Source organism: Notolepis coatsorum, assembly GCF_963971535.1.
Source record: "Notolepis coatsorum genome assembly, chromosome: 8".
Lineage (NCBI taxonomy): Eukaryota > Metazoa > Chordata > Actinopteri > Aulopiformes > Paralepididae > Notolepis > Notolepis coatsorum.
Window position 1 is genome coordinate 72204757 of NC_140172.1, and position 24479 is coordinate 72229235.

Sequence of the window (24479 nt, forward strand, 5' to 3'; positions counted from 1 at the left end):
CTTGTAGTTGTACCCCATTATTAAAACACCTGTCTTGTAGTTGTACCCCATTATTAAAACACCTGTCTTGTGCTCGTAGTTGCACCCCATTATTTGTCTATTTTTTTTAAGTTCCATTTTTAAACCCATTAAAATATCCATTTTTCAAAAATGAATCTAAATGGAATGAGTTAGTGTGGACTGACACAGTAGGTTTAACTGGTTCTGTTGTGGCCTGCAGCCCATGGCTGTGTTTGTACTGGATAATGTGTTTTTCAGTTTGCACTAGAAATAATCAACTTTATTCATAGAGTGGTTTTCAAAACACAGTGACAAAGTGCTTCACAAAATTAGTAAGAGCTGGATTTTATTTTTAACGAACCGTAAACAAAAAAACATTCATGCAAAACATTGCAGTAACAGTGTGCAATAACCATGATGAAAGGCAATTGAAAAACAATAAAAAAAAAAAAAAAAATTAAGTAAAAGCGAGACGATAAAACTCTTTCAAATGTCTAATTTGGGGAACAGAATAGTCTTTGGGATCATAGTCAACTCAACTGCCGGCTCTGAGGGACCAAGAGATAAAGGCTATATTCTATTCTCTTGGTTGAATTGATTGATTGATTGATTGAAAACGTTATTAACAGATTGCAGAATGGGTACAGTACAGTACAGCTCAATACATACAATTGTTAAGGGGATGCAGACCAGAGAAAGACTTTCGTCTTGTTTACATCAGGGTCCCCCATTTTCAATTCATCGTAACATATATGACATACATGACATACAGATAGACAGTACTGCTACATCTATATATTTATGACATACCAGATTTGTAAATACAGTACTGTTTGTGATACAAAGAGAGTCCAGAAAAAAAAAGTATATACATTTGACGTAGAAACTGTACATTGGATTGGGTAGGTGGGGGGGGGGACTGTACATTGGAGGTGGTTGGGTGGGGGGGGGGGTTGGGTAGGAGTGGGGGGGGGGGGGGGGGGTTGGGTAGGAGGGGTGGGGGGGGGACACTGTACACTGTACAACTGTGCAAACAAAACTGTACATTGGAATATTGACAAGGCCATACTTGGTCATTTACTGTACATTGGAGGGGGTTGTGTTAGGACATTTACAGGGGCCAGTTTTGAATTGCAGTCTCCCGTAGGTGTTTTTTGAGAGTGTTTTTGAAAGTGGGTAGTGATTCACATTCCTTTACAGCTTTGGGTAGGGCGTTCCACATTGATGTGGCATAATTGCGAAACGTGTTTAGTCCCTTGTTTGAGCCGAATCTGGGTTTAACATGATTTGTGGAGCTCCCTCTGGTGTTGTGATCGTGGTATTCACTGACCTTTGGGAAGTATTTTGACATTTTGTACATGGGTACCGTAACCTTGGTCGTGTAGTGTATCTTGTAGACCAGGCCCATTGCAAGTTGCTGTACTCTGTCGTCTACTCTAAGCCATCCTAAGTTGTCAAAGTGGGCAGGGGTGAGGTGGGTTCTAGGAGTAAGGTCAAGCAGTAGTCTGACCAGTTTGTTTTGAGATGTTTGTAATTTTGTTTTTAGCGCCTTTGAGGTGCTTTGGTACCATGAGGTGCAAGCATAGTCGTAGTACCCTTGAATGAGTGCTCCTGCCAGAGTCTTCAGGGTATTCTTGTTTACCAGAGAGGAGATCCGGTACAAGAATCTAGTTCGTTGGTTGACTTTTTTTATTACATTGGATGCCATTTTGTCACAGGAAAGATTTGCCTCTAGGATGGAACCCAGGTAGGTAATTTCGTCTTTCCTTGTGACAATATTGTCACCCACTGTAACTGAGAAGTCGTCGGTCTTGCTGAGTTTGTTATTTGAATCGTCTTGTTTACATCAGGGTCCCTCCATTTTCAATATGAATATATCCTTTATTTATTATATTTAAATTCTACTCAGAAGAGCACAAACAAGTTGAGACAGGAACCACTGTGTGTATTGTTGGTTGTTGGGTTGCAGAGCTCTTGGACCCCCAGCAGAGCTTCAAATACCTGACAGTGGAGTGAGAGGTTTGTAAACATTGCACATCCTGAATGTACCAAAAATCCAAGGTGGCGGGGGTGTAGAGAAATATGCCCGTCGTCCTTTTAAACCGAATGCAGGAAGAACGAGTTCACCTACCACTACGGGCTACTATGCAACCCAGAGTTATTCATGTCTACACCCGAGCTCCAAGCTGTTGTTGACTTGAACCTGAAGCAACATCGCTCCTGGGCTAAAGTATCCCCCCTCCACCCCCTCCGTGTACCAGGAAGTGCGCTCGTCGCTCAGCACTGAGTCAGCTGAGTTTGAGGACGATTCCACCCGGTTGCGTTGTTTATGATGATTTGTAATCTCTGCAACACCGGGACGAGACGGGAATAATAACCTTTCTGCCAGAGTAGCACTGTTTAATCCGCATTCCTACTGCACGTTTACAAGAAGGATGCCCAATGAAGACCCATCCATTGAGTATTTGAGTCAGGTGGTTTTGAATCGGGAGTGCCTGGGTTCACCGTGGGCTTGTTTTGCTGTGTGGTGAGTCATTGATGCATCCTGTCTACATGTATATTATTATGTTATTATTCACGTTGTGCTATAGGTTGGAGGAATTGTGGCAGGCGACTACTGGTAGGCTATGTGCTTCGTTTTTTTTATTGTCAGAAATGACCACTCATCTGAATGACTAGGATGTTATCAATATCGATTTGGAACATCGTGTAATTTGTGTTACATTTTGTATTATTGAGCAGTTTTTTTGTGTGCAATGTTGAACCTCTTCTTGCATGTGATAATAACATGGCCAACGTTCTCCCATGCTGTCGCTCACATGGACACACTTATTACTGCTGATGACGGTTCGTGGCTACAGAGGCGGTCATAGACTTGACCATGTCTGGGCGCTATGATAGCCAGCCTCTTACATCATGCAGCACAGAGGTCTCGGCTCAATATAATCGTGCTTTGCTGCCTGTGGCCGCGGAGTCGCACACTCCGGCTGTGTCATGAGTTGACTGTGTTCAGGCGTAGACGGTACTGTCCTCTCCTCTCCTCTCTCCAGTCCTCCTATCGTTGCACAGCAAGGCACGATTATATTGAGTGACAGTGGTTTTGAATGATTGATTGATTGAAAATTTTATTAACAGATTGAAGAATGGGTCGTACAATACAGTACAGCTCAATACACACAATTGTTAAGGGGATGCAGTCAGACCAGAGAAAGACTTTCGTCTTGTTTACATCAGGGTCCCCCATTTTCAATTCATCATAACGTATATGACATACATATGATAGACAGTACTGCTACATCTATACATTTATGACATACCAGATTTACAAATACAGTACTGTTTGTGATACAAAAATAGTCTAAAAAAGAGAGTATATACATTTGACGAAGAAACAAGAAACTGTACATTGGAGAAGGTGGGGTGGGGGGGGGGGGGTAACTGTACATTGGATTATTGACAACCTTACTCCCAAGAAGAGGGTCTCATGTATTATTGGGTTAGGACATTTACTGTACATTGGAGGGGGTTGCGTTAGGACATTTACAGGGGCCAGTTTCGAATTGCAATCTCCCGTAGGTGCTCCTTGAGAGTGGTTTTGAAAGTGGGTAGTGATTCACATTCCAGCTGTGGGTAGGGCGTTCCACATTGATGTGGCATAATTGCACCTATGGTCACATAGGTGGCGATGGTGATATCGCCGCATCACGGTCACACATTGTAAAAGCCAGGCAACAGTTCATGTTCTCTCTTGTCCGTAGACCGTAGTGCAGTTTGTTTGCTCAAGTCAGCAGAAACCGTGTCCACCCTATATGCACACATCCACCCACCTTCTCTTTCTGCATATAATACATTGATTAGATTAATCTTATCATTCTATGGCTTCTCATCAGTCAGTGATAGGCTGCCACTGTTGGTGATGCCAGTTCTCAGAAGTAGGCCTACTGTTGTATTATCAGCCAATACTGAGTGAGCACCAAACCCATCCGTTTGCCTTTCTGATCACTCTGTTCTGTTGATCTACCCAACTGAACAAAGCACCTGGGCAGATTGGGAAGTGGGTCAGGTTGGGTAACGCAGTAGACGGCCCTAAACAAGGCGTCACATTTAGCCTACATGAAAACTAATAGTATCTGACAGTGTACCATTCAGGAGACACGCATGAATACATAAACATTATCCTATCGCCCTCGGGCCGGGGAGGAAACAGTTTTGGACTCCATGCTGTTGTTTATCAATAAAACAAGGACACAGGCTCGGAGCCGCCACTAGGGGCAGAGTGGCTGACTGTAGAGTGAGTGAGTGACTGACTGAGTGACATCATCATCTGTGAGGTGCTTCATGTCTAAAAAGCACCTACATGAATAATACAAACCCAACACAGAATATTGGTAATCAGAAAAGAACTAAAAGATGACGACAGAGATGATGTCATAAGTCTGATGTCATGATCATCACTTAAGGAACTTACTCATCTCACTGGATACTCCAAATTCTCTCCCCTCTCTCTCTGTCTGTCTGTCTGTCTGTCTGTCTGTCTGTCTGTCTGTCTGTCTGTCTGTCTGTCTGTCTGTCTGTCTGTCTGTCTGTCTGTCTGACTGTTTCTCTTCAGTCCTTCCTACTATGCTTACTGTAGGACTTGTGTATTCTTTTGGTTTATTTGCTGTTATTACAGTCCATCCTTACAGTGAGCCTTCCCACGTCCATAACAGATTTGGTTCTCCTATTCATTGTGGTTCACCGCAGATAGATTCCCAATGAGTTATCATTTCAGCCTCTCGTGTTGCTCCGTTCTGTCCTCCTGGTCACAGGTCAGATAACCCAACATCACTGTGAAACACTGCTTTGTGTTTCCATTACATTACAGGAGACCGTCTGGTTGTATATGTTTGTATGTATTTATATGTCCGTACTGCTACACTTCATGTTAGTGATGATGTGAATTGTGAAGCGAGCAAAGCGTAGCGGAACATTACATAATACAGCCAGGAACCAGCAAGCGGTCTCCTATAATATAATAGGCTTTAGGCTGTAATTATGTGACCTATAGCCTATATTCTGGGTTTTGTTTCCTGTGACCTGCAGCAATAGAGTTTGGGTTTTGTGGTTTTGTTTTCTGTGACAGCAGCAATAGAGTTTGGGTTTTGTGGTTTTGTTTCAGCAGCATTAGAGTTTGGGTTTTGTGGTTTTGTTTCATGTGACGGCAGCAATATAATAATAATATAATAATGCACCAGGACCTCTTTAGAGACGTCTTTATTCGGCATGCAACGACATGGGACATGCAATGGGTGGCACACACACACAGGAATACACACACACATGCATTGTCATCATCATCATCATCAACCTTTATTTATTCTCGAAATTACAATTGAGGTCACCCGCATTTTCAATGCAGTCGAGACCCTACAGACACCTCAATGCACACATCTCTACAATATAACAATAATAAATATTAATAGCTATCTACATAGTACTCTCAGACCAGAGTGCACCACAGCAATTAGTATACATTAAAAAAAATAAAAATGAACATGGGCATAAAATCAGCACACAAATTGACAAAATAAAGAAATTGCATACATTTCAGACATACGAATAGGTATAAAACACACCAGCAAAGAAAACATGTTGGAGGGAGTGTGGACAGGAAGGGGCGAACCATACACACATATTCTGGGGATGTCAGAAGATAAGGCACTACTGGGAAGAGATAGGAGGGATAATAAATGAAATAATAGGATACGAAATACCCCAGGGAGGCCAAGTGTTGTATTTGGGGAATCTGTCACAAGAAGGAATCCAAGGGGAAGACAAATATTTGATTAAGATATTGATAGTGGCAGCCAAGAAAGCTTTAACTAAACTGTGGTAGCGGCTACGTGGCGTAGTGGGCAAGGCACTCGCCACGAAATGCTGGAGACGCTGGGCTCGTCAGTTCGAGCCCAGCGCTCCACATTTGCTTTCAGTTTAGCTGGTCGTCCACAGTAATACACATTGGCCGTATTACGGGGATGGAAACTGAAGGGTGGGGATCGGGCGTTGTGGACAGCGACTCCTACAGGTCGGTTGGTGCGCCTGCGCAGTAGAATCAGGAAGTGTCGGGGGCAGCGTGAGCCTCCCACGCGTTACTCCTCGCCACTGAGAGATCGAGCTGTGCAGGTGAAAAGATGCGACTGCCCGCACGCCACTCACACCGCCATGCACGGCGATGGGAATGCCAACCCCACAGGCCGCTCCATCTACCCCGGCGCCTCCGCCACCACAAGGAAAACCAGCGAACACCACGCCCCCACCCCCAAACTCCACAGAGGAATGACAGGCCACGCACCCCAGGACCCGCAGCCACGCCAAAGGAGACACGACTCCACACACTCAAGCAGACAGACACAACAACGGCCAAACGAGAAGACATGCAGGGTCGGGATGGTCCGAGACGACACCGGGACCCCCGGGACACCCCGGAACACAGCAGAAGCCCCAGCGAGCCCCCCACGCAAGGAACCCCAAAACCAGTCGGCGAACCGAGGGAGCCCAACACTGAAGACTAACCAAAAATCTACCAAAGCACACACAAGAGACCAATAACCAACTCCGGGGAAGGCCTAGGAAAGGTCCAGTCGAAGCCACAGGCGCCATAGGCTCCAACCAAACTCCCCCAGACCTCCCCAGAGTCGGAACACCAGCCCGCCGCATGCGCCCCGAAGGACCCCGGCCAGCCCCCATCGCTAAACTCCCCCAACCCACCGACACCACAGGGATCCCCCGCACAAAGAACCCACCATAACCCCTACAGTACCCCAAAGTGCTCCAAAGGTCCCAGAGCCATCCCAGACCAACCACAACGCCACACGCCCCCCCCCCATCCAACCACCACCATATCCATCCTCCCGAACATCGAGAATCACTGCCCCCCTCGGCACGGCTACAGGCCATGGGGCACACGACCCGCCACCCCCCCATAGAATCCGAAAGCAAAAACATAGAATCCACGATCCCCCGCACTGACAAGGCCACCAGGACGCGTGAATATTAAAGGCAACCTACTTGTGTTCAGCTTTTCGTTCAGCGTTTCCCTGATTGGCCACGTGACCGCCCTAGCACACGCCCTTATCCGCGCCGCTCTGTGTGTTGTTACGCGGCAGAGAGGACGCGGCAGAGAGACGCGGCAGAGAGTGACCGCGGCCGCGCATGCGCATGAGGCTCCCCCAGGTGCTCTGAGAGGTGCTCGTTGGTTAATGCCTCTGCCTCGTTGTGCCTCGTTGTTGGTTAATGTTGTTGGTTAATGCTGCATCACAAAACGCCGCCATATAACTAACTAATATACTAATACTAATATACTAATATAACTAACTAATTCGCGATGGACCCTGCCGCCAACGTGCAAGCAAAATGAATGGAAGCGAAATAAAGAGAGCTTATTATTAATCAGTCAGCAGCCTCCAGCGATGTTATGACGTTACAAACGCGAAATAACATTATACATTATGCTCCGCGAAATAAAGAGAGCTTATTATTAATCAGTCAGCAGCCTCCAACGGGCGAAATAACATTATACGCGAAATAACATAGAACGTTACAATTGTACAGTTTCAAGTTAATCAGTCAGCAGCCTCCACTGATGTTATGACGTTACAAACGGGCGAAATAACATTATACATTATGCTCCGCGAAATAACATTATACACTCTGCTGCTGCGTTCGCTGCTCGCTTCATTCATTTAATTTGGGACCTTGCAGGGACCTCTGCTGCCGCGTTCGCGGCAAAAGGGGGCAGGGGGTCGTGGCCAATCAGAGAAAAGCTGAACACAAGTAGGTTGCCTTTAATATTCACGCCACCAGGACCAGAGGCAACAAAGCAGCCCACAGAAACGACCCCCCCACCACTACACACAAACCGCCCAAGTACACTCAAACTACCCGCGTCCCCCCAGGGGCGCCCCAGTGGCGAACCACATAGCGCGCTCAGCCGCGACACGGCCGACCCGGGTTCGATTCCCGAACCCGTCGTTATTTGCCGAATGTCTTCCCCCCCACTCTGTCTCCCATTCCTCCTCTGTCTCTCTCTACTGGACTGCCCAGTAGTAATAAAACGCCAAAAAAGAAATCTTTAGAAAACTACCCGCGTCCCCCTCCAGCCACGACACGCCCCACCGGAAACTGTGTCCCAAATGACGACAACAAAGACCAATGTGCGAAACACCTGAAAGACTATATACTGCCCTAAACTAATATAAGTAGGCTAAGAAAAACAGTTACAGACTGTTGCAGGCAGGCCTGCAAGTAAACCTCTAAACTTCCCCTGCGTTTTATAGGTAGTTTCATCTTCAGTGAGAGCTGAATGAGAGTTCCATGTAGTAGGGGCACTATAATGAAAGGCTGATTTTCCAAGTTGGGTCTGTACATGGGGGACCTCCAGTGTAAGCCAATCATTAGAGTGAGTCATATAGGGTCTAGTGTTCTGAACTAATAGTGATGCGAGATAAGGAGGTAATTTCCCGTTAATGACCTTAACACATTGAGTGCCACGGATGCGCTTTGTCGTTAGTTCATGCCGACCTTTGAGTGCCCCCGACTAGGGGTGGATGGTAAACGGTATACGGTATAAACGGTATGAATTTGCTCTAGAGTCTACGGTATGGATTTTGACTATACCTTGTAACCGGTAGAGCAGCTCTAAAATAGCAATGACGTCATGTAACCACAGCGCAACTATTTCACTCGCATTTGCCCCTAAAAATAGATAGAATTAGTCATAGATAATAGATATGGACTTCCGGTTTGACAGCAGTATGTAGCAGGTGCGTTTGGTTACTGCTCCGCTCCCGTCAACGTTAATTTAGTTTAAAAACCTTATTTTAACAACACTAATGAGATTAAACCACATTGTATATATTAAATAAGACCTTTTACTAACTATATCAAAAGACACAAAGATTCAACATGGATCCTAAGGACAAGAAAAAGAGTGGAAAGAAGCCCGGAGCCGACATTCCAACGGCGCAGGTTTTGACACGTTCGAAGGATACAGCCGTCGCCATACAACAGTACCGTTGTTGACTGGCCCCGTCGGGGAGACAATTGTGGAGAATATACCGGGACCAACGACGACATGCCCCGAGAGGGTGATAGCAGACGACAACATAACGGTAACAGCAGGGAAAAACACTGTGAGAGATAAAGCAGGGGAATTTGAGAAGAAAATGTCCATCAAATCCACCGTGTACCCTAATGCACCTTCAACATCAACTGACACAAGCAGTGTAGTTACACATCCCGACTTCAAGTCTCTGACTGACATGATAAAAGATCAGATGCAAGCAGGGAAGGATTAGATGCAAGATCAGATACAAGCAGGGAAGGATCAGATGGTCGCTTTCAAATTACACATTGATGAATTCAAAGTACACATAGATGAATTCAAAGTACACATCGACGCTAAATTCGATGAGGTTATAAAAGCGGCCGTTGAACAGGCCGGGCGAATCACTGCAGTGGAGAATACGGTGCTAGGAATTACACAGGTGGTCCAAGAGAACGAGAAGACCGTTAACGATGGATTTACAGAGTTAACAAAGGAGAGAAAACAGGTGGAAGAAGCGTTTCGGAAGAAAATACATCGAAGATGAAGCAATGGAGAGGCGGCTCGAGATCCAACGTTACTACCGGAGAAATAATATCCGTATTGTGGGACTGGATGAATCATTCAATTGCACAGACGACAAGTTTCCAACTGTATTAGCAGGTATTCTAGGTAACCACATCCTACCCACAGCGCCGATAGTGGACCAATGTTACAGAATCGGTACACGAGACCAAAGAGGCAACGGTCCGAGGGTTATCATTGCTACTCTGCGCAAGACCGAAATAAGAGACGCGATCATCAGAGGGGCGCGCAATCAAAGGGGGAAACTGAAATATGGTGATAATTTAGTATCTTTCTACGAAGATCTATGCAAGGAGGCCATCGCTCTGCGTGTCCCCTACAAGGATGTGCTGCAGAGATTGTACAAGAGAGGTCTTAAACCAAGCCTTAAGTACCCGGCACTACTATCCATCTTGGGGGAAGATGGTATTAGGCACGGATTACGCTCGCCTAAAGACGCCGATGACTACATGAAGCAACATTCTTTTTCTCAATTCTTTTCCTCTTTGTATTTTAGTACTTTTATTAGAATGGCTTTACCACGGCTCAACAAAAGCAACAGATGATATGCATGCTGGCAACACTGAGGCACAAGGTGTTTAATACGGATCGTAAGGCATTATATTTATAGACTTCTGGTCTCTGAGGTGACAATAATCCAATATTGACATTGGGAACATTCTGGAATATTCTGGACTCTTCTATCGACTGCTCAGGGGCACAATGGAATATTCCGGAAAATACTATTAGGTCATGACTCCTGGGTAGGAAGATCATTCTGGAACATAACAGCAGTGTTTACGAATTCACAAGGGTATTCTACAACCTTCTAGAATATAATGCACTCCTACAATGAAGGCCTGTAACTTTAACATTAACATCTGGTATGTATAAGCATAATGATCCAATGACGTACGTTTAATAAGGCTTTAAAAAAAACATCAGCCACATCTAAAGGTACAAGCATGACAAGGTTATTCTAATATTTTAAATAATTACTCCAGTGATTTAGTGATTTGCATAATGTAGCTCTAAAAGTCTCTGTTTTTCTCTTTATTCATTTTTATTTCATTTTCTTTTTTCTCTGAGTTTTATTTTAATTCTCACTTTTTTTTTTTTTTTTTTGGTGGTGTTAGTATTTTTCTCCACTCTTTTCCTCTTTCTGATGGTTCCAACATAAGTTAGTAGAAGGTTCAAATGAATATATCAATGAAGGTATATTTTTCATTTTTCACACTATTGTTATTACATTAATGGGAAGGCGCAAGACCAAAAAGCGACATTCTATTGAATTAGAATGAAAGTTGTAGATCCTATAGCAATTAGCATAGGAAGATTAGGGTTACAAAGCTCATTTTAGGCAACCCGGTGGCTTAAGGGAGGGAGTCATACGCGTAGGATGTGTCTATGGAACACAGTCCTGTACGACTCTCGGTGGAAGGGGGGATTACGGGATTTTTATTTGTATATATGTATGTTTTTAAGCTCGGCTCTCAACGGGACCTCAATAGTTGGATGTATATCTATTGTAGCTTTGCACTCCAGAAGCATTACCAACAACTACACGACAACATGTATAGATTATGGCTAGTTTGAATATAATGATCTGGAACACTGGAGGAATAAATAATCAACACAAACGCAAAAGCGTGCTCACACTGATTAAAAAAGAACAGGTTGACGTGGCTCTGCTAAGCGAAACGCACATTTTAGAGAAAGACATGGATACGTTAGCGGACAACACATATCATAACATTAGTCACTCTTCCTTTGGAACGAGAACTCGGGGAGTAGCCATAGTCGTTAGACGGAAGTTGAATATTGAATTGAAGGGAGTATGGTCTGATGCAGATGGTCGGATAACTATAGCTAAGATTGTACACAAGAACAGGAAAATAGCGTTGGTAGCGGTATATGCCCCAAATTTGTACGAAGTTGGTTTCTTCACTACACTTACCAAAGCAATGTTAGACCTTCCCGATTACTCATTTATAATTGGTGCGGATTTTAATGCCATTTTGAATCCAAGGATGGACAAATCTTACCCCTCCTTTTCCAACGAACAAAAAAATTCATCTAATGCATTAAAGGATTGGTAGAAGATTACAGGTGTAAATGACTTATGGCGATCACTTAACCCCACGACCCGGAAGTACTCTTGTCGATCTGCGAGACATAACACATTATCCACAATGCATTATCAGATCACTGTTATTTACTCCTAAAAGGAACATTTGGTATACTATCTTCCCGAGCCCCAAGATGGCGATTTAACTCGATGCTGCTTAATAACAAGGAATTCATTACACAACTCAAAGAAGCTCTTACAGTATTCCTACGGAGGAATGCAAACTCGGTGCAGGACCCCAGAATATTATGGATGTCGGTAAAGGGAATGATCAAGGATTTCACTGATAGCTTTTCCTCAAATGCGCAAGAATCGATGCTCAAAACTGGCTGAACTGGAAATGCTTTACTCAACGTTATTTAATTCTTTACAATACAACAACTCGATTCGACTGGAAAATCAAGTTAATGTACTAAAAAAAGAGATTCATGCCATATACAGACAACAATCGGAAATACAAATACGTAGCACAAGACAACAGCAGTACTCTCAAGGTTCTAAACCAAGTCACCTATTAGCTATGCGATTAAGAGTTAATGCAAAATTTGCAGATATAACTACCATTAGAGCACAACAAGTACTTGTTACAGACCCTGAAAAAATAAACGCGACATTCAAAGAATTCTACTCCAACTTGTATAAATCAGAAACGACCTTCGATCAAAACAAAATGGACACATATCTTAATCAAATTAATCTCCCTAAACTTTCAGAGGATGACGCTAAACAGTTAGAAACACCGATCACACTAGAGGAACTCAAGAAGGCCATATCCGAAATGCAAAGTGGTAAGGCTCCTGGAAGAGACGGTATCCCACCAGAAATGTACCTCTCTTGTTGGGACATAATTGGACCCTTATTACTAAATATGATTTTATACTCAGTCAAGGAGGGGAACTTCCATAAGAATGACAATATTGCACTCATAACAGTCCTCCTTAAAAAAGACAAAGACCCCACCGAGTGCGGTAGTTATAGACCCTTAAGCCTCCTCGGAACCGATATCAAACTGTACTCTAAGGTATTAGCCATCAGATTACAAAAGCATATGACGTCTTTAGTTCATCCGGACCAAACTGGCTTCATAAGAGGCCGCTTGATCACTGATAACTAGAGCTGCCACGGTATTGCTGTTTTCCTTACCGCACACATTTGCAAAATATTTCCTACCGCCGCGGTATTACCGCACACACACACACAAAAAAAAAAGTTTGAATGCATTTTTTTTGTAGTCTACTCTTTATATAGCATATAGCCTGCCTCTAGTCTAAATGTCTATCTTTAGAGGATGACTTTGCAGCATGAATATTGTTTGGGATTCGGCATGCACGCATTCGTTATTAAAAGTGAAACACGGATTCGAAGTCTCCCCTCGGTGTCGCGCCCGCCGGTTACCCCCCCGACCCTTTCTTCTTCTTATTATTATAACGTTACTACTTTGATTACAAAGGCATTCGATTTGTGGCATTAACGTTAGTATAGTTACACGTTCGTATTTACCGGACCACATAGCAAGGCAAGCGTTACTCAATTAATATCTAAGTTCCTTTCTTTGCTCAGAGCGTGCCGAGTTGTACCCATTCTGCGGTCTGTTAATAAAGTTTTCAATCAGACAAGTGTATAGAACGAAGGGCTTTTATTATAACATTTCGTTGCAGTAAAATCATTATGCCTCGTTCCCTGAGGAGCGACGGCGTCGGTAATCCACTCCGGTGGGAGCTAACGTACTATTAGCCGTGTTGTGATGGCTGAGATTCAGGAAGTAAACGCACTGCAAGATGCTCCAAGCATGTGACGCGTATCTCTTCTGACCAATCAGTGGTCTGCAGTGTTTCATGTGACTTTTCTGGTACCCAATAGGGTCGCTTGGAATCTCGACAGGGAAGTAGGGTATATCTGCAGAGCCGCAAGCCCAACGAGAGCGTAATAATAATAATAATATAATAAAAAACAGCGGTGATGCCGGTATTCAGCCCAACGCTGCGGTGGGCATGATGTAACAGCGATACCGCGGTAATACCGATACCGCGGCAGCTCTACTGATAACATAAGACGATTACTGCACGTACTAGATGCTGACAAGGACGACACCATACCTAAGGCGATGCTGTCCCTGGATGCAATGAAAGCTTTTGACAGGTTGGAATGGTCGTATCTATGGGCAGTATTAGAAAGGATGGGGTTAGGTAAAGGTTTCATTGATATGATTAAAGTATTATACAAAGACCCATCGGCCATGATTACAACAGGTATAATCACCTCCGGAATCTTTCCGGTATCACGCTCAGCTAGACAGGGTTGCCCCCTTAGTCCCGGACTATTCGATCTATCATTAGAGCCTTTAGCACAATATATAAGACAATCCCAATCCATAGAACCAATCGTAATCAAGGGCACACAACATAAAATTAGTTTATATGCGGACGACGTAATACTGTTCATGCAAAACCCCAACACCACATTGCCTCATCTGCTCAAGTTGATTGAGGACTTTGGAGATTTATCGGGATTTAAGATAAATTGGCCGAAGTCGGCTTTCCTTCCACTTAACGCCCCTGCAAAAAAAAATATAACCCTCCCAGAAGAGATACCTATGGTAAAACACTTTAGATGTTTGGGAGTGGAAATATTCCCCACCATAAGACAAACAGTGAAGCACAATTACATAAAAATCCCAAACAAAATCAAAGACGACCTTGATAGGTGATCAAAACTTAAAAACTCAGTACAGGCACGGATATCAATAGTTAAGATGGACGTACTACCTAGAATCAACTTCTTCAGCTCAATGCTACCGTTACCCCCTCCAGAGGGTTACTGGAAAAAATTACACTCCTCCACATACAAATTTATTTGGAATAACAAACCACCACGTATAAAAAGATCCACCGCACAGAGAAACAAAGCAGATGGTGGTATGGCATTTCCAGATTTTTTCCACTATTTTAAGGCGTACACTTTAAGACCATTGACAACATGGTTTGATCCCCAAGCATTAGTATCCTGGAGAAATTTTGAAGAAAATATAGTAGCCCCACATAGACTGAAGGACATAGCATACACATAATTAAGCAATGCGAACGGAAATTTGGCCCCATAATTACTCATGCGATCCGGATATGGCGTGAAACACAAAAAAATATTCTAACCCACATAAATGGCATAATCATACTCCCTTATTCAATAACAATGCACTCTTGATTGGAAAACGACCTATAAGATTCCCTATATGGGAAAAGCAAGGCATACACTCATTAGGTGATGTTTTTAACAAACAGGGTTTTTGTAGTTATGAAGAAATACGCAAAAAATGTAATCTCACCGAGTCCACAATTTTTTTTTACGCACAGTTATTGTTATGTTTGAAGTCTCACGGTGTTCCATTAAAGATACCAATTGAACACCAGATACCACAAATTCTTCTATGAAAGAGAGACATCGAGAGGTTTTGTTTCAGATTTTTATCATCAATTACTAACGTCCTCGTATGAAACCCTCCACCTAGACTCCGTCTGGAGGAGGGATATACCAGACCTGGAAAGTGATTTTGATTGGCAAGAAGCCTGGGCAAATGTTCGATTTACATCAAGGAACCCGGACCATCAACAAATAAATCTTAACTATATTCACAGGACATACTTGACTCCTATAAGACTGAAAAAAATGGGTCTTAAACAAGACTCCAAATGCTCTTTATGTACAAATGGGGACGAGGGGACATTTATGCACATGTACTGGGACTGCCCACCAGTTAAGATATTCTGGAAAGAGGTGACCCAGCAATTATCAAATCTCTTAACTCTGAATATACCTGTACACCCCTCTGTATTACTGCTGAATGATGTTTTTGAGTGTGCAGTACATCCACAGCTAAAGAGATTGGTTTTATCGGCCGGGTATCACAGTGGCTAAAAAGCTGATAGCATCACGATGGTTCCAACCGGAAAAAAATTGCCGAAAGGTCTGGATTATTACATATCTCGATGTGATTTATCAAGAAATATCTACAGCAAGAATTTTGGGTCTCAATGAATCCAAAATGACAATGTGGTTAGAAGTGGTGGAGAGAATAAAAGCTAGAATATAATGGTAGTGTCTGGTTAGGAGCGAGGGATAATGGATGGATTATCCAATGGGGGGTCCGGGAGGGGGGGGGGTACGAGCTAGAGCATATGTGTTTAGGGTATTAGATAGCAGGTATTGGGGGTATATCCTGTATAAGACATTTAATTATATGGTGATTTCATTGGATGTGCACTGTTAATAATAAGGACCCCCTCCAAAACGAGATAGCATATCTCAAGGGGTTTATCCTTCAAATAAAATTTCAAAAAAAAAAAAATTGTACATCTTATCGTGTGTTGTCATGTTTGTTTATATGTTTGTTTAAAAAATAATAAAAAAAATAAAATACAAAAAGATAATAGATATGTGCAAACTGGAAAAAGTTATTTAGGAGGCTTCGCGCAGTGGGCGTGTCAACACGCAATTGTCATTTCATAATAAACGCATATCACCGCGGCGCACAGCAAGTTTCAATTTCAGTTCCTGGCATTTTTAACCAGTGGAGAAAGGTAAGAGATTTCCCCATCGTTTTTCTTATATGAATTATTCTATGTTAATAAAACATACCTGGTGATCAACTACAGTTTGCTGTGAACATTATGATATGTGTGTAGTGTTCTGATAACGACGGCTGGGCAGCGGGATGCTGGATTTTGCGAGAAGCATGCAGCTGCAGAGCCGCAGAGCTGGACAGCTGTGCCTGCACAGTGCAATACTCCAATTCAGCCATTGGCAATTCAGCCGTTGGGTGGGGGGCGCTGTTGAGCGGGCCTGTGACCGGACCTGAAAGCGCCCCTGCTCTGCGGCTCTGCAGTTGCATACTATTGGGATTCGTTGGGAGCAGCACAGAGTCTCAACTCGGGACTTATTTTATTTGGAATATAATGACTGTATACGCAAAAGTAGCCTAGTTTTAAGTTAAAATATTATAAATCTACATGCCTTGAGGATGTCATTCTTTATATAGCCTGCCTATCAGGCAAAAAAAAAAACCTGATACCGTGATATATACCGTTATAGTGTTGTCAAAAATATCGAAGTATCGATACATATCGATACTGAATATTTAAAACGGCTTTGATACTCATTTCCCGAAGTACCGATACTTTCTGCAGTATCGGTACCAGCTGGCGAGTGTTCTACCGCAAGTTGTTGACGCGCTGTTCAGAGCGCTCGCCCCCCGGCTCCTCCGAGTCCAGCCCTCCCCCTCACAGAGTCACAGAGAGCCGTCTTCTTCAGTTAGTAAACAAACATTTTAGCTGAAGATGGTAAATGCAGAGCCTCCGCAACTTGTGCTTGTGGATAAAGAAAACAGCAGAAGTGCCGTTTGGAGGTACTTCGGGTTTCAAGTAAACAACGAAGGACAAGCTAAAGCTGCCCCAATGCTATTTGCAAGCGGTGTTAGAGCAGTGCCAGCGCCGATCTCCATAAAGAAATGAAAGTGGTTCGTGACAGCTGCTCTTTCAACGTCACTGTGACTGAAGCATTAACACTTTAAGTGCCGAAAACGTGTTTAGGCGTCCTTCCCCGCCATGCTCAAGTTGCAGAGGACGCCGTAACTCGTCTTTAATATCAATATTTCAAAAATCTGTGATCGGAATCATATTTTCCATCCGCAGCCTTCACACACAGTTCTGAGCTCCTCTCAATCCTCTAGCGGTTCAAGAGCGCCATCTGGTGGCCGATCGGCAGAAGCGCCAAACAGGAAGTTATGTGGATGAAGTGCTGATCACCCATATTACTTCCGGGCACTTGCTATAGGTCCCGGGACTCCATCTTGATACACTGGACATCGATCGGTTGCAAATAACTCGATAAACAACATGATTTGGACGTATATAGTATTATACAACCTGGAAATGGACCGGGTATTTCGACATCCCATAATGGAAAACTATCTACCCCACGCTGATCGCCCAACGGCCCGCGGAGACTGGGGTGAGTTTTAGCGTGTAATATTACCGTGTTCGACACTAACTGCTATGATGAACATTTGACCCACATTAGATGAATGGTATAGACCACTACACTTCCGCGTTACATTGAAATCAAGGAGGAGATTGCGGGGGGGTCAAATGAATGGATGTGGACGAGAGCCGTGATGGAAGTGGTTGCAGATACGGCTGTGGGGGTGCTAGAGACATGATCGAATAGACGTTTATGCGCCTCGCTCTCCTGAACACGGCGTGACCCATAACTAATCGATCAGAACTAAATCGGCAGAGAAAAAGCCCATTTTAAAGCACCTATTCCGCTTGGACATGCACAGAGTGCCCATGGAGTCTGGACGACGCGAGATGACGCGCGAATGAATGTGGACCGTTCTATCAGAGGGGGGAGCTTCGATGGTCATGTAAGTGGCTACAGACCGCTGCACTTAAATATAAACATTAGTCTACCTGGAGACTCAATGAGGTAATTGTAGATGTCGCCATAAGACACGTCTGGCCATTTAGTGGGATCATTTTTTCATTATCCTGTTCGGCTGGCCACCGAAGCTCCCCCCTCTGATAGAACGGTCCACATTCATTTCTTGCGTCATCTCGCGTCGTCCAGACTCCATGGGCACTCTGCGCATGTCCAAGCGGAATAGGTGCTTTAAAATGGGCTTTTTCTCTGCCGATTTAGTTCTGATCGATTAGTTATGGGTCACGCCGTGTTCAGGAGAGCGAGGCGCATAAACGTCTATTCGATCATGTCTCCAGCACCCCCACAGCCGTATCGGCAACCACTTACATCACGGCTCTCGTCCACATTCATTCATATGCACCCCCGCAATCTCCTCCCTGATTTCAGAATCCCGGAAGTGTTACGGTGGTCTATAACGCTGCCCATAGAATTATAAACGCCCCCTCGCCCATCCGGTCAACATCAGATGACGTGTAGTAACTTCCAGAAGTCCGTCCAGTTGGATTTTTTTATATCGCACCGATTGCTATCAAACTGTATTTGATCATCAATATAATGCATTTGGGGCTATAAATCACGTTCTGGAGAAAGCTGCAGAAAGAGATGAAAACATACTTATACTTTAGATCATATTTTAGTATGAATATGTGAATGAAAAAGTTTAACGTTCATACACCCTGAACAATACATATAGGACATTGAATGGGCCCTAATAATGGCAATTTAGCAATAGAATTTAAAAAGTTATAGCCCTGCAAAGAAGGGGAACTTCTCCATAGACAAATAGAGCTGGCAAGGGATGGTATATCATGAATTTAGCCTTAGGCAATCAAAGTGTTCTAGTTTAATACATGATACGTTGTCTACTGATGGTGCATAATATCAACAGCTGATTCGTTGTAACGTTACAGCTACCAGCTAACGTTAGCTACTGCTAGCTCCGTTAGCTTAGCTGGCTACTTGTATAATTACTGCATGGTAACGGAGTAACGTTAACGTTTAAACGTTATGTCGAGGTCATACAATACTACAGTCGACATAAGGTTAACGTTACCCCGTTTCCATCAAGTGTTTAAATAGCAGCAATCTTGTTGAAAATGTAACGTTACTAAAATGCTCCGAGCATAGCCTCTCTCTCTCTCTCTCTCTCTCTCTCTCTCTCTCTCTCTCTCTCTCTCTCTCTATCGCTACCTCTTTCTCTCTCTCTCTCTATCTACCGCTACCTCTCTCTCTACCTCTCTCTCTCGTTCTCTCTCGTTCTCTCTCGTCTCTCTCTCTCTCTCTCTCTCTCTCTCTCTCTCTCTCTCTCTCTCTCTCTCTCTCGTTATCTTTAAATAAAAACGAAACTGTTACTAACTGTAATATAAACAGTTCAGTTTGTCAGGTACATGCAACACAGATTACAGTGTTTACATCTGTCTGCTTGAGAAAATACCATGTTCTGCATTTGCAATAAAAATGATTGAAGTGAGATGAACAGTTATTTTTAAATGTGTGATCTAAAGATAAACAAAGGGTTTTAAAATTGTTATATTTATCTTCTCTTATAGTACCAGAGAGAAGCTAAATTTGTTTATAAAAAAAAAAAAAAATTATATATATATATTTCTTTTTTTTATATCGAAATAATATCGAAGTATCGATACTTTTCGAGGTATCGTATCGAAGTCGAAATTCCAGTATCGTGACAACACTATACCGTTACCGTCTATGCTTCAAATTATACCGTGATATACATTTTAGACCATACCGTCCACCACTACCCCCGACGCAATATAGTGTTTGTTTGTCGTTTTCTTTTATTGGCGATTTGAATTCATATTTCATCAATCGAGCCTCGGGTTAGTGCTGCAGAGTCTCTCTGAGCTCAATTGGGAAGATACCGCCCCCTATCGTCTCTCCCTGTGTAACTGCACCCCATTACTTTACACTGATGCAGGGGGGGTGGCTAGTTTGCTAATTTTACTTTTCCGTCAAGGATCGATTGTGCTCGCCGGCCCGGAAAACGCGTGGATTATGTATTTACAGGACCCAACACTGTAATCAATAAGCGTGATCGATATTTGGAATGGCGATCACTAGGGCTGACCTTAAACGTTTTTTTTGGCAATCGAAGCTTCGGGCCGAGCTTCGATTTTAATTCGAAGCTTCGATTTTTTTTTTTTTAATTAAATATATATATATTTTTTAAATTTATTATTTTATTTTTTATCTTATGTTGTGGGACTTGTACAGCACTTTGGTAAACTTTGTTGTTTTTAAATGTGCTCTATAAATTTAAAGTGGATTGGATTCATTAATTAAGTAGCCCCTTTCGTGACTGTGACGCAGCCAACAAGGTTTCACTCGGCTGCCCTGCCTGGGTGCAGTGGGGCTGCTCTCACAGCCAACGACATGACATTACATAATTATGTTGCAACCTTCGTCTATCAAGCAAACAATTATATAAATATTTATATGTAGTTGATAGAGACAAAGGCAGAATTCGACTTAATTAAGCACGTTTTATTAAGACATATTTTTATATGGGTCGGGACACTTTAAAAAAGCAGCACAATGAACACAAATCTGTCCGACATAGTCTTAAATAACAAACGGTATTGCTTCGCTTCTTCGTCGACATGTCTGCTGCACATGTCCTTGTTGTTTTCAACACGGATAATCTCCACGTGCTTGTTGTAGAGAGGTGTCGAGGCGCCGCTTACTTTCGTTTCATTGGAATGGAGGCGGGAAGGCGCCGCTTACTTTCGTTTCATTGGAATGGAGGCGCAAGATTTTGGAGGCAAAATTTGTTTTTATATATTTTTTTTTAAACTTCGATTTTTTTTTATGTTGTGCCATCGAACGAAGCTTCGAAGTATTTAAGACAGCCCTAGCGATCAGGAATTGGAATAATCTTTTTGGATACGTTGCAGCGTTAGTGCTACTGAGTTACGGTACACAGATAATGGAATTCTCAACCCTGGCAGTGTTAGTTAGTGCCATGCTCTACCCATTGAGCTAGATGGGGACTGGAACCCCTAACTCTGGCAGTGTCAGTGCCATGCTCTACCCATTGGGCTAGACAGGGACTGGAACCCCTAACCTTGGCAGTGTTAGTACCATGCTCTACCCATTCGGTCGCTTGATAGTTCAACAAGCGTGTCCTCCAGGTCGGATGGCAGGTGTGATGCTGTTGTTACAGTGAATGTTGATCTTATCCAGTCATACTGTTCCGGTGCCGTTTCCTCTGGGATTTAATTTTTTTTTAAACCGTTCAAGAAGGGCTTGGAGGTGAGTTGTTATAGACATCTTCACTGTCTTCTAGGGGTGTAAAGGTACACGTATCCGTACCGAACCGAACCGTTTCAGTGTGTACCGTACCGTACCGAACAGCTGTGTAGTGTACCGAACGAATTAGGGCTGCAATGATTAGTCGACATAATCGACATCCCGATTATGAAAAATCGTCGACGAGATATTGTTGCGTCGATTAGTCATTAAAAAAATATATTTTTTTTTTATTTATTTTTTTGCACTACCTATCTTTGTGAAAGTGGCTTCTCAGCTCTGGTCCAGCCAGCTGAAGACTTCTTAGCTTAACATAACAGACCGACAGTAAGTTTGGGGGAACTAATGGGATAACTGGGGATGTTGTTTGTTCCTGACAAGAGTCTCAAAGCAACTCTGAGGTCATGCTCAATGTCCAATCTGTTCCTCTGCTCTGTCTTCAGCTGGACCAGAGCTGAGAAGCCACTTTCACAAAGATAGGTAGTGAAAAAAAAAATTGTATATTTTTTATTTTATTTTTTTTAATATAATTGTTTTTCGATTAGTCGACTAGTCGAAAAAATAATCGACAGATTAGTCGACTACCAAAATAGTCATTAGTTGCAGCCCTAGAACGAATACAACGGTATGTTAACCACTAACGAACGCCCGCCGGGGGCTGTTTTTTTCACAATCTAATATAATTATTATTATTATTATTTTTTTTACAAGTCTATTATTAATTTCAATATAGAATATTCGTTGACACGTCATACTAGCACAATTGGCAGTGTTAGAGGGTGGGAAAGCCGGTGGGTGGGGATTGGACGTTGTGGACAGCGACTCCTACAGGTCGGTTGGGTGACGCCGGTGCGGCAGAAACTGGAAGTGGCGGGGGCAGCGTGAGCCTCCCACGCGTTACTCCTCACCACTGAGAGTTTGAGCTGCTGCGGTGAAAAGATGTGACAGGCTGCCTCCTCGTGTACCGGAGGGGACACGTGATGCAAGGCTTCTATCCTCACTACAGCCGACCAGTGGGAGGCATAGTCTAGCAACGCTCAAGACAGGGGAGGGAAGAATTGGATAATACGAAATTGGGATGGGAGAAAAATAGAAAACAAGGAGAAAAAGTGGATAAAAATATATATTTGTTGACAGCCCTATAAGTACAATAGTTACTGCACACTACATCACCCCTGAGAACATGGAAAGCCAAACTTTCCCCCACTGTACCGAAAACCCGTACCGAACATTGACTTCAAAACCGAGGTGTCCCATAGCTGTCAACTGGATATTTCGCCCCGCCCCCTTCCCCCCGGCCCCGCCCCCTCCCAATGTAGTCTCCTCCCCCTCGTATGTATATTATATATATATATATTGTCTGCACTGCGCAGCCGTGGAATCACGAGGCCATAGAATAGATTGAAAGGGCACATTGTGGTGTATCATAATTAATTTGTTGAATACAATAGTATTTTTATAACGTTGACACAAATTAAATAATATTTACACTAAGTTCTCTTTTACGTCTTATCGAGTAATATCGGACCTCTGACGAGCACTATTGACCAATCACAAGCAAGCATTTCGGCGAATGTGAAAACGCCATGTAATAATATAGTATAAAGTAGGGTATTATTTGGACTAAAGAATGGTGTTGTCTCACCCTACTCGCATGTTGAGGGTGAGCACCATACATTATACACTGAGAAACCACGGCCGAGAGTGAGCTCTCCGGGAACAACCCCACATTGCCGGTATTGTAGCTATTTTTAGAATGTAATACATTTTGCGCTAAACCACGCCGTTATCCGGTCGCTGTTCTTCTTCTTCTTCGGGTCGCAACCGTCTTCCGGTCTGACTTCCTGTGCTAACGTTCTAATCTACACTGCTGCCACCTGTCGTCACAGAGGGGAATTGCAGCCATTTTGTAAAAATTAAAAACGGGAACATATTTTAACGGGATGGCGGAGGGAAGGAAGGTTGAAATACAGTACAATCCCGGGAAAAACGGGATGGTTGACAGGTATGACCGTACCGTGGTTTTTGTGTACCGTTACACCCCTACTGTCTTCACACTTAATTTCCCTCCATAAATTCCTCAAGCTCTGGAAACATAAATCCGGCCCATTTCTACTCCAGCGCTCGAGTTTCCTCGTGAACGCTTGTATTTTATCATTGAGCGACAGGATGCTTGTGTTTTCACCTTGTAGTGATAGATTAAGTCCATTCATTTTAGCAAATATGCAGGACAAATGCTAGCCTTTTTACCCATTCGGGATCGGAGAGGTGGGCAGCAAGCTGGGTAGGGCTCTCTTAAATACTTCGAAGCTTCGTTCGATGGGCATGGGATTCGAATGGGAAAATAAAATGTTTAATTTTTTTTACCTGCAAAATCAACTCTGCCTCTCTTTGTTAACTACAACAAGCAATGCCATTTGTTATTTAAGATGAGGTCGGACTCTGCACTGACAGATTTGTGCTCATTGTGCTGCTTTTATAAAGCCTCAAATGACTGCTTACAATATTTCATGAAAGCAAAGTGTTTCCTTTGTCAAGATTTAAAAAGGTTTAAACTTTACAGCACTGACAATTCTCTATAGTATTTTTTATAGTGTCCCGAGTCCCGACCCATATAAAAACATGTCTTAATAAAAAATTAAAGGGGACATGCATTATAAATGCCTTTTTTCTGTGTTTAGCATGGTTTTATAGTAATACAGGTTAGTATCAATGGGTCTGTGTCTCTAATTACCATATTGACTCATCAGTCTAGTCTCGAGTTCACGAGATCCTCCCTCACTCAACTAAACTGTTCTGATTTGACGGTTTCCGTGATGTTAATATAGCATTGATTTTCATAGCTCCGCCCCTGGTTGTACTCACCTCCACCGATATCCATGTACATGTCAAAATACTTCCCAAAGGTCAGTGAATACCACGATCACAACACCAGAGGGAGCTCCACAAATCATGTTAAAC

General features: G+C 43.1%; 1 protein-coding gene across 1 annotated transcript in view; it reads left to right on the top strand.

The window, feature by feature from the left end:
- The first annotated feature begins 2395 nt into the window (after window positions 1-2395).
- Window positions 2396-24479, top strand: part of dop1b (DOP1 leucine zipper like protein B) — a 272141-nt gene continuing 250057 nt past the window's right edge. The window contains exon 1 of the mRNA XM_084320857.1: window positions 2396-2527. The gene's annotated coding sequence lies outside the window, so the exon portion shown is untranslated. The remainder of the gene's footprint in view (window positions 2528-24479) is intronic.